Raw genomic sequence first — 11,550 nt, 5'->3', positions numbered from 1 at the left:
ATGCCTAACAGTAGGCAAGGTGTTCTTCTCTTTGTAAGCTTCATTTTTACTCCTCCAGACATAACGTTGATTCATAGGCCCAAAGAGTTCCAGTTTTGTCTCATCACTTCATAGAACAGTTTCCCAAAACCTTTGGGGTTTGTCCAGATGATTTTTGGCATACTGGAGTCTATTTACTTGTGCCTGGTAGTCAGAAGTGGGGTGCGCCTGGGAGTTCTGGCATGGAGGCCTTCATCTCGTAGTGCGCGCCTTATTGTCTGGGACGAAACCTGCATTCCCCCTCTGCAATGTCCTGTTGTAGTTCCTCAGCTGTTGCACGGGGGTTTTTCACCACTGTACAGCATCCTCTTTCTACCACGCCCAGGTAGTGTTTGCACTGTGCTTTTAGCTTTAAACTCTAGAATTATGCTCCCAACTGGGTCTCTTGGAATGTGTAATGTCTTTGCTATTTTCTTATATCCATATCCTTTCTTATGAAGAGAAATTACCTCCTCTATTGACTTCTTTGACCACTCCCTGGACTTCACCATGTTGCAAATACACCATTGACCATCTACAAGAAGCTGAGCGTCACAGTCTTTTTCAATCAGTTTAATTGTTGCTCGTTATGGTTCTAATCACATCTGCAGGTGTTTTCAACACCTGATTGAAAAGACCTTATTCAAATTCTGTTCTTAAGAGTTATGATCTTCAAGGGGTTGAATAATTTTGTCAATGAGATATTAAGAGAAATGACACTGTTTGGTATGTTACAAAATATAATGTTGTAATTCAAGTTGCATTTGTCTATTTAATGCATCCTTATTTGATATGACTATAAACAAAATACGAAATAAATGTCCTACTTGCTAAAACACCAAAATTGTGTGGGGGGGTTGAATAATTTTGATCACAACTGTATGTATGGATTTAGCTTCATTCTTGCTTTGCTATAAAATAACCTAATTGAACCGGGATGCTTTTTTTTTTATTATCATACTGTAGATATACAATAAACAATTGAAACAATTGAATTAAAAAAAGCCAAATGGCTATAAGTAATGAAAAAGAACCGAAATGTTGATACTAATAAATACTAACACAAGAGCTGTTTTTTTAGTTCGACAGGGAAAAAAAGTGTCCAATACTGCAACAAATATATCATTTAACTTTTTTTTTACTCGAAGTACAAATATAAAATTAAATATCTGCTTAACTTTGTCATGGCGTGAAGGTACGAACATTACTTAATTATAACACTCAAAAGGTATTACAAAAACAAAGGGCAAAAACAAAAGGCGCTCTTAGCGGAGGTACAAAACTTGGCTATGAAAACAAAACTATTACTACAACGTTAATTATGGACAGAAAACAAAACTTGCAAACTATGGCCTAAATAACACAAACTTACTTGGAACGAGAAAGGAGCATGGATCATCGGCATGCATAACAAGGGTGTGTAGAAGGTGATGTCGCCAGGCTGACTGCCTGGCAACTACAGGCTTAAATAGTGCTGTGGTGCTTGAAAACAGGTGCGTGAGTTCAAATGAATCAGGTGTGTGAGTCGTGAGCACAGGTGAACTGATTGGTAGGCAATGGAGTGAAAACATAGGAACTAATGGAGTCTCGAAGTAATCTAACACAACTAAACAAAACATGATCACAAAGACATGACAAACTTATGATTTCCAAGCAAGTTATCCATCAAATTGTACACTGTAAAAATTAGGGAGTTTTTTTCACACCATATTACTGTAAGTTGAAAAAATACGACCAATGTTTGTTTTTTTACAGTAAAATTATGTCGACTGAGCTGTCAGGTTTTTTTTTGTTTTTTTTACTGTAAGTACACGGTTGATGATTTTATGGTACCACATTTTACAGTAAAAGGCTGGCAACTAAGCTGCCAGTTTTTTTTTCTGAAAAAGTGGTAAAATCCAAAAAACGCTTTTAATATTTAAATTCAAAGGCAAATTCATGAATTATTTACTGTTACAGGCGGCCCTCTAATGGCAGCCATGACTGCGGTGTGGCCCCTCAATGAAAATAAGTTTGACACCCCTGCAACATTCCGTCCGGAAAAGCTTGGAGAACAGCTTAAATTTTTACTGCAAACTACAGTAATAAATATGTTGTTGAAGTAACATGTCTGTTACATTATTATCGTTGCTCCTGCGTTACATGTCATTAGAACATAATAAATTGCCCTGTGAAATTTCAACTGGCTATCATCTGATATGAACCTCTGCCGCCCTCTTGTGGTTGAATGATATATTTCACTTTAAGCATGGTGGCGACTCAGTACAGTACAAATAGCTAAAAAATATTCTTAGTGTGTTTGACATAATAATTTTGCTATTTTAATATGTTTTAAACTTTTATTCCATTAAAACAAGTTGTGAACATCATTCACTAATAAAATTAAATAAATTATATTTTCTTGTATCCTAAATTGTTTAAGCTCATAAGGCAGTGAACATAAGTTATTATTTTGTTCAAACAACATTGTTAAAATGCCACATTAACAACAAAATTGTTGTCGGGCAAATCATTTTTGAAATTGTTTAACTTGAAGTAAATTTTGGAGCGTCAATTGCAAAATATACATCAAAGTTAAATCATGGCGGACGAGAAAAGGCCGTGATACCAGTTGTTTTTTTGTTTTTCTAAATTTTCCTGAGGTAACTCTCCTGAAGGAATCAATAAAGTACTATCTGTTAAAGACATCAAGGAATTGGAAAAATACTGGAGATGACATCATTTCGACAAAGGACATAAAAGACACAACTCATAAAGACTTGTTGAAGCAGAAGCCAACAAAAACAACAAAGATTCGTCAATATTAAGTAATACAGAATGTGCATCAACTATTTCTATCACCTATTCATTTATTTCCTTCTTTCCAACAGGAAGTGAATTTAATGTACAAACCCCGTTTCCATATGAGTTGGGAAATTCATGTAAATATAAACGGAATACAATGATTTGCAAATCATTTTCAACCCATATTCAGTTGAATATGCTACAAAGACAACGTATTTGATGTTCAAACTGATAAACATTTTTTTTTTTTGCATTAACTTTAGAATTTCATGCCTGCAACACGTGACAAAGAAGTTGGGAAAGGTGGCAATAAATATTGGTAAAGTTGAGGAATGCTCATCAAACACTTATATGGAACATCCCAGAGGTGTGCAGGCTAATTGGGAACAGGTGGGTGCCATGATTGGGTATAAAAACAGCTTCCATGAAATGCTAAGTAATTCACAAACAAGGGAAGGGCGAGGGTCACCACGTTGTAAGCAAATTGTCGAACAGTTTTAGAACAACATTTCTCAACGAGCTATTGCAAGGAATTTAAGGATTTTTCCATCTGCGGTCTGTAAAATCGTCAGAAATTTCAGAGAATCTGGAGAAATCACTGCACATAAGCGATGATATTACGGACTTTTGATCCCTCAGGCGGTACTGAATCAAAAACCAACATCAGTGTGTAAAGGATATCACCACATGGGCTCAGGAACACTTCATAAAACCACTGTCGGTAACTACTATGCAAAGCCAAACACATTTATTCATAATATCTTGAAACGCCGCCGGCTTGGCTGGGCCCGAGCTCACCTAAGATGGACTGATGCAAAGTGAAAAGGTGTTCTGTGGTCTGACGAGTCCACATTTCAAATTATATTTGGAAACAGAGGATGTGGTGTCCTCCAGAACAAAGAGGAAAATAACCATTCGGATTGTTATAGGCGCAAAGTTCAAAGGCCAGCATCTGTGATGGTATGGGGGTGTATTAGTGCCCCAGGCATGGGTAACTTACACATCTGTGAAGGCACCAATAATGCTGAATGGTCCATACAGGTTTTGGAGCAACATATGTTGTCATCCAAGCAACGTTATCATGGACGCCCCTGCTTATTTCTGCAAGACAAGTTTTACAACAGCGCGGCTTCGTAAAAAAAGAGTGCAGGTACTTTCCTGGCCTGCCTGCAGTCCAGACCTGTCTCCCGTCGAAAATGTGTGGCGCATTATGAAACGTAAAATACGACAGCGGAGACCCCGGATTGTTGAACGACTGAAGCTCTACATAAAACAAGAATGGGAAAGAATTCCACTTTCAAAGCTTCAACAATTAGTTTCCTCAGTTCCCAAACGTTTATTGAGTGTTGTTAAAAGAAAAGGCGATGTAACACAGTGGTGAACATGCCCTTTCCCAACTACTTTGGCACGTATTGCAGCCATGAAATTCTAAGTTAATTATTATTTGCAAAAAAATAAAGTTTATGAGTTTGAACATCAAATATCTTGTCTTTGTAGTGCATTCAACTGAATATGGGTTGAAAAGGATTTGCAAATCATTGTATTCCGTTTATATTTACATCTAACACAATTTCCCAACTCATATGGAAACGGGGTTTGTAAATATGTAAAAGTTACTGCACACATAAATCATTAGTAAGAAAGAAAAGGGGTGGGTTTGAATGAATCTTTTAGTCTTGTGAATTTGATGTAAACATGTAAAAGTTACTGCACAAATAAACTATCAGTAAGACAGAGAAGGGTTGGGTTTCAATTTAAGCTTTTCGTCTTGCGACTACTTTTGAGAAATGTAAAAACGTGCAAATGTAAACACATGATGTTCCAAATCCTGCTTATCCTATCAGTTTTAGTATTTTTCACAGCAAAATATGTTCTTACTCGATGCAGCCATCCTTGAATGTTCCAATTCTGAAGTTGAACTGAAATGCTGACAGAATGTAGTATGAATGTAAGAATAGTTTGAATGTTGGAAGCATTTCAATTTCCAGGAGAACCGGAATTTGGTTTGGAACTTGGGAAAGTGTTGAAGGTGGAATGGTTTGAATAGGTTGAAAAATGTGGGAATTGTGTAAGTGTGAAAAATGGATCATTTATTTTAAATGGGGAAAACGTCCCTAAAAACTGAGAATTCTAGGAAATCTGGGATTTTTTTTACAATTGTTGAAAAGGAGTGCACAATTCCTGAACAGGCTGGATATTTTGAAGTTGGAACTGTTTGAATCCGATATAAAATGTGGGAGTTGTGGAACTTTGAAAAAAGGTCCCATTCTTTTCTAAGGGAATTTCAAAAAAATTTGGGAATTTTGGGGAAAAAAGCAAAACAATATGAATGTTCTGAATGAGTTTAAATATGTTGGCGTTTTTCAAATCTGTCGAGAAATATTGAGGTAGTTATATTTTTCATTGAGAAATGGTATTACGGAATTCCTGGATTTTTGGGAAAACCGGGAAAATTTTACAGTCCATAAAAGAACTTTGTTTTTTCTCCTGATTAAGAGAAATTACTTGTCGGTTGAACGGTTGAAAATGTGGACGACGTAGTTGACAGAAAAAAGGGTGAAAAATGTATTTTGAAAAAAATGGAAATTCTGGGAATTCCTGGAAAAAAAACCTTGAAAATAATTATAGTTTCAATGTGCAGGATGAGTGGAATGGTTTGAATAGGTTGAAAAATGTGGGAATTGTGTAAGTGTGGAAAATGGATCATTTATTTTAAATGGGGAAACTGAGAATTCTAGGAAATCCTGGATTTTTTTTTTACAATTGTTGAAAAAGAGTGCACAATTCCTGAACAGGCTGAATATTTTGAAGTTGGAACTGTTTTAATCCGATATAAAATGTGGGAGTCGTGGTATTAAAAAAAAAGAAGGTCCTATTCTTTTCTAAGGGAATTTCATAAACATTTGGGAATTTTGGGGAAAAAAGCAAAACAATATAAATGTTCTGAATGAGTTTAAATATGTTGGCGTTTTTCAAATCTGTCAAGAAATATTGAGGTATTTACATTTTTCATTGAGAAATGGTATTACGGAATTCCTGGATTTTTGAGAAAACCGGGAAAATTTTACAGTCCATAAAATAACTTTGTTTTTTCTCCTGATTAAGAGAAATTACTTGTCAGTTGAACGGTTGAAAATGTGGACGACGTAGTTGACAGAAAAAAGGGTGAAAAATGTATTTTGAAAAAAAAAAGGTAATTCTGGGAATTCCTGGAAAAAAAAATACCTTGAAAAAAATTATAGTTTCAATGTGCAGGATGAGTGGAATGGTTTGAATAGGTTGAAAAATGTGGGAATTGTGGAAGTGTGAAAAATGGATCATTCATTTTGAATGGGGAAAATGTCCCTAAAAACTGAACATTTTAGGAAATCCGGGAATTTTTTTTACAATTGTTGAAAAGGAGCACACAATTCCTGAAGAGGCGGAATATTTTGAAGTTGGAACTGTTTGAATCCGATATAAAATGTGGGAGTTGTGGAACTTTGAAAAAGGTCCCATTCTTTTCAATGGGAATTTCATGGAAATTTGGGGAATTTGGGGAAAAGAGGGAATTTTTGGAAAATGCAAAAAAATGTGAATGTTCTGAATGAGTTTAAATGTGTTGGAGTTTTTCGAATCGGTCGAGAAATGTTGAAATAGTAACATTTTGCATTGAGAAATGGTATTACGGAATCCTGGAATGTTGGGAAAACTCGGAACATTATCCAATTATAAAAAATAACTTTGTTTTTTGTCCTGATTAAGAGAAATTACTTCACGGTGGAATGATTGGAAAATGTGGAAGGCGTACTTGACAAAATAAAAAGGGGGTGAAAAAAGGGTTTGAATAAAATGGTAATTCTGGGAATTCCTGGAAAAAAATTCACCTTGTAAAAATTATAGTTTAAATGTGAAGGATGAGTGGAATATGTTGAAGGTGAAATGGTTTGAATAGGTTGAAAAATGTGGGATTTGTGAAAAATGGATCATTCATTTTGAATGGAGAAAATGTCCCTAAAAACTGAGAATTCTAGGAAATCCGGGATTTTTTTTTACAATTGTTAAAAAAGGAGCACACAATTCCTGAACAGGCTGAATATTTTGAAGTTGGAACTTTTTGAATCGGATATGAATGTGGGAGTTAAGGAACTTTAAAAAATGTCCCATTCTTTTCAATGGGAATTTTATGGAAATTTGGGATTTTTTGGAAAATTCACAAAAGTGTGAATGTTCTGAATGAGTTTAAATGTGTTAGAGTTTTTGAAATCGGTCGAGCAATGTTGAAGTAGTAACATTTTACATTGAGAAATGGTATTATGGAATTCCTGGAATTTTGGGAAAACTGGGAATTTTTTCCAGTTCAAAAAACAACTTCATTTTTTTTGTTCTGATGAAGAGGAATGTTTTGACAGTGGAACGGTTGAAGTGGGTTGAAAAGTGGGGAAGGAGTAGTCCACAGAAAAAAAAGGTTTGAAAAACGGAAATTCTGGGAGTCCCTGGAATTTTTTTTTACTTGAAAAAAATAATAGTTTTATTGTGTGCAGGATGAGTGGAATATGTTGAAGGTGGAATTGTTTGAATAGCTTGAAAATGTGGAATTATTGGAAGTTACAAAAATTGATAATTCTATCTGAATGGGAAAAATGTCCTGGAAAACCTGGAATATGAGAAATATGGGAATTTTTGGAATTTGTCAAGGGAAAGCCCGCGATTCCCGAATAGGTTGGACAGTTTGAAGTTAGAACGATTAGAATCGGGGGAAAAATGTGGGAGTTGTGGAACGTTATAGAATGTCCTATTCTTTTCAATAGGAATTTCATGGAAATTTGGTGATTTTGGGAAAAGAGGAATTTTTTGGGGAAAATGCAAAACAATTTGAATGTTCTGAATGAATTCAAATGTCTTGGATTTTTTCAAATCAGCCCGGAAATGTTGAAGTAGCAACATTTTTCATAGAGAAATGGTATTATGGAATTCCTGGAATTTTGGGAAAACCGGGAATTTTTCCAGTTAAAAAAAAAAGAAATAATTTTTTTTGTTCTGATGAAGAGGAATGTTTTGACAGTGGAACGGTTGAAAAGTGGGGAAGAAGTAGTCCACAGAAAAAAGGGTTTGAAAAAACGGGAATTGTGGGAATCCCTGGAATTTTTTTTAACTTGAAAAAAATAATAGTTTTAATGTGTGCAGGATGAGTAAAGGTGGAATGGTTTGAAAAGCTTGAAAAATGTGGAAATGTTGGAAGTTACAAAAATGGCCAATACCATTTGAATGGGAAAAATGTCCTGGAAAACCTGGAATATGGGAATTCTGGGAATTTTTGGAATTTGTCAAGGGAAAGGCCGTGATTCCCAAATAGGCTGGATAGTTTGAAGTTGGAACGATTTGAATCGGGGGGAAAATGTGGGAGTTGTGTAACTTTGAAAAATGTCCCATTCTTTTCAATGGGAAGTTCATGGAAAATTAGGAATTTCGGGAAAATAGGGAATTTTGGGGAAAATGCAAAAAATGTGAATGTTCTGAATCAGTTTAAATATGTTGTATTTTTTCAAATCGCTTGAGAAATGTTGAAGTAGTAACATTTTTCATTGAAAAATGGTATTACGGAATTCCTGGAATACCAGGAATCTTTCCAGTTAAAAAAACAACTTTGTTTTTTTAGTCCTGATTAAGAAGAATGATTTGTTGGTGGAATGGCTGAAGTGGGTTGAAAAATGTGGAAGGAGTAGTCAACAGAAAAAAGGGTGAAAAAAGGGTTTGAAAAAATGTGAATTCTGTGAATTCCTGGAATTTTTTTGAACTGGAAAACATGATAGTTTGAATGTGCAGGATGAGTGTAATGTGTTGAAGGTGGGATGGTTTAAATAGGTCGAAAAATGTGGAAATGGTGGAAGTTTGAAAAATGGCCAATTTATTTTGAATGGGAAAAATGTCCCAGAAAATTTGGAATCTGGGAAATCTGTGAAATGTTGGCATTTGTCAAGAGAAAGCCCGCGATTCAAATATAGGCTGAACAGTTTGAAGTTGGGAAGGTTTGAATCGGATAAAAAATGTGGGAGTTGTGGAACTTTGAAAAATGTCCCATTCTTTTCAATGGGAATTTCACAGAATTTTCGGGATTTGGGAAAATACAAATACAAATCAATGTTCTGAATGAGTTTAAATGTGTTGGAGTTTTTCAAATCCGTCGAGAAATGTTGAAGTAGCAACATTTTTAATTGAGAAATGGTATTACAGAATTCCTGGAATTTCGAGAAAACCAGGAATTTTTCCAGTTCAAAAAACAACTTCGTTTTTTTCCTGATTAAGAGAAATTATTTGTCGGTAGAATGGTTGAAAAATGTGGAAGGAGTAGTTGATAGAAAAAAGGATGATAAGGGGTTTTGAAAAACAGGAATTCTGGCAATTCCTGGATTTTTTTTTTTGAAGTTGGAAAAATTATGGTTTGAATGTGGAATATGTTGAAGGTAGAATGGTTACTATCGGTTAAAAATGTGGAAATAGTGGAAGTTGGAAAAATGGCCAATTCATTTGGATTGGGATAAATGTCCAAGAAAACCTGGAATTCTGGGAAATTTTGGAATTTGTCAAGAGAAAGCCCGCGATTCCAAAATAGGGTGAACAGTTTGAAGTTGGAATGGTTTGAATCTGATAAAAAAATGTGGAAGTTGTGGAACCCTAAAAATTGTCCCATTCTTTTCAAAGGGAATTTCATGGAAACGTAGGAATTTCGGAAAAAGATGGAAATTTTGGGAAAATTCAAAAAAATGTTAATGTTTTGAATGAGTTTTAATGTTTTGTAATTTTTCAAACCGGCCAAGAAAGGAGTTGGAACATTTTTAATTGAGAAATGGTAGTACATAATTCCTGGAATTTTTGGAAAATCAGGAATATTTCCACTTCAAATAACGACTTCTTTTTTTTTTTCCTGATTAAGAGGAATTATTTGTCGGTGGAACAGTTGAAGTGGGTTGAAAAATGTGGAAGGGGTAATTGTCAGAATAAAGTGTGGAAAAAAGTGTTTGAAAAAACGGGAATTCTGGGAATTCCTGGATTTTTTTTACTTGAAAATATAATAGTTTGAATGTGCAGGATGAGTGGAATGTGTTGAAGGTGGGATGGTTTGAATAAATGCAAAAATGCGGAAATGGTGGAAGTTTGAAAAAAGGCCAATTAATTTTGAATGGGAAAAATTCAATTCCTGGAAATATGGGACTTTTTGGAATGTTTCAAGGGAAAGCCCACGATTGAACAGTTTGAAGTTGGAACGGTTTGAATCGGATAAAAAATGTGGGAGTTGTGGAACTTTAAAAAAAAATGTCCCATTCTTTTCAATGGGATTTTCACTGAAATTTGGGAATTTCGGGAAAAGAGGATTTTTTGGGGAAAATGCAAAAAAAAAAAAAAAAAGTAATGTTCTGAATGAGTTGAAGTAGCAACGTTTTTAATGGAGAAATAGTATTACACAATTCCTGAAATTTAAGGAAAACCGAGAATTTTTTGTAGTTCAATAATCAACTTTGTTTTTGGTTTTTTTCCTAATTAAGAGGAATGTTTTGTCAGTGGAATTGGGTTGAAAATCTGGAAGGAGTAGTCGACAGAAAACGGTGAAAAAAGGGTTTGAAAAAACAGGAATTCTTGGAATTCCTGGAATTGTTTTTAACTAGAAAAAATTTGAGTTTGAATGTGCAAAATGATTGAAATATGTTGAAAGTGGAATAGTTTAAATTGGTTGAAAATTATGGGAATTGTGGAAGTGTAAAAAAATGATAATTAATTTTAAATGGGGAAAAATGTCCCTAAAAATTGAGAGTTCAAGGAAATCTGGGAATTGTTTTTTTTTTTACAATTGTTGAAAATGAGCGCACAATTTCTGAACAGGCGGAATATTTTGAAGTTGGAACGGTTTGAATCGGATAAAACTTGTGAGAGTTATGGAACGTTGAAAAAGGTCAAACATTTTTTCAATGGGAATTTCATAGAAATGTGGGGATTGGGGTAAATGCAAAAAAAAAATTTTATTTTTTGAATGAATGTGTTGGAATTTTTCAAATCGGTCGAGAAATGTTGAAGTCGTAACATTTTGAAGTGAAAAATGGTATTACGGATATTTTGTCCCGATGAAGAGTGAATTATATTTACATAGCGCTTTTTCTCTTGTGACTCAAAGCGCTTTACATAGTGAAACCCAATATCTAATTGTTTTTACATTTAAACCAGTGTGGGTGGCACTGGGAGCAGGTGGATAAAGTGTCTTGCCCAAGGACACAATGGCAGTGACTAGGATGGCAGAAGTGGGATTCGAACCTGCAACGCTCAAGTTGCTGGCACAGCCGCTCTACCAACCAAGGTATACCACCCGAGCTATACCAGAGGAACGTTTTGACAGTGGAAAGGTTGAAATGCATTGAAAAATGTGGAAGGAGTAGTCACCATAAAAAAGGTTAGAAATAGGGCTTTGGAAAACCAGGAATTCTGGAAGATCTTGGAAATTTTTTGAACTTCGAAAAAAGTAAGTTAAAATTTCCACGATGGTGGAATATGTTGAAGGTGTAATGGTTTGAATCGGTTGAAAAATGTGGAAAAGGGGAAAGTTTGAAAAAAGGGCCAATTCGTTTTGAATGGGAAAAATGTCCCAGAAAACCTGGAATTCTGGGAAATCTGGGAATTTGTCAAGGAAAAGGCGGCGATTTCCAAATAGGCTGAACAGTTAGAAGTTGGAACGGTTTTAATCGGGTAAAAAATTTGGAAGGTAGAGCTAGCTTAAATCTG

Source organism: Nerophis ophidion, linkage group LG18 (genome assembly GCF_033978795.1).
Source record: "Nerophis ophidion isolate RoL-2023_Sa linkage group LG18, RoL_Noph_v1.0, whole genome shotgun sequence".
Classification (NCBI taxonomy): domain Eukaryota; kingdom Metazoa; phylum Chordata; class Actinopteri; order Syngnathiformes; family Syngnathidae; genus Nerophis; species Nerophis ophidion.
This window is presented reverse-complemented; position numbering follows the sequence as displayed.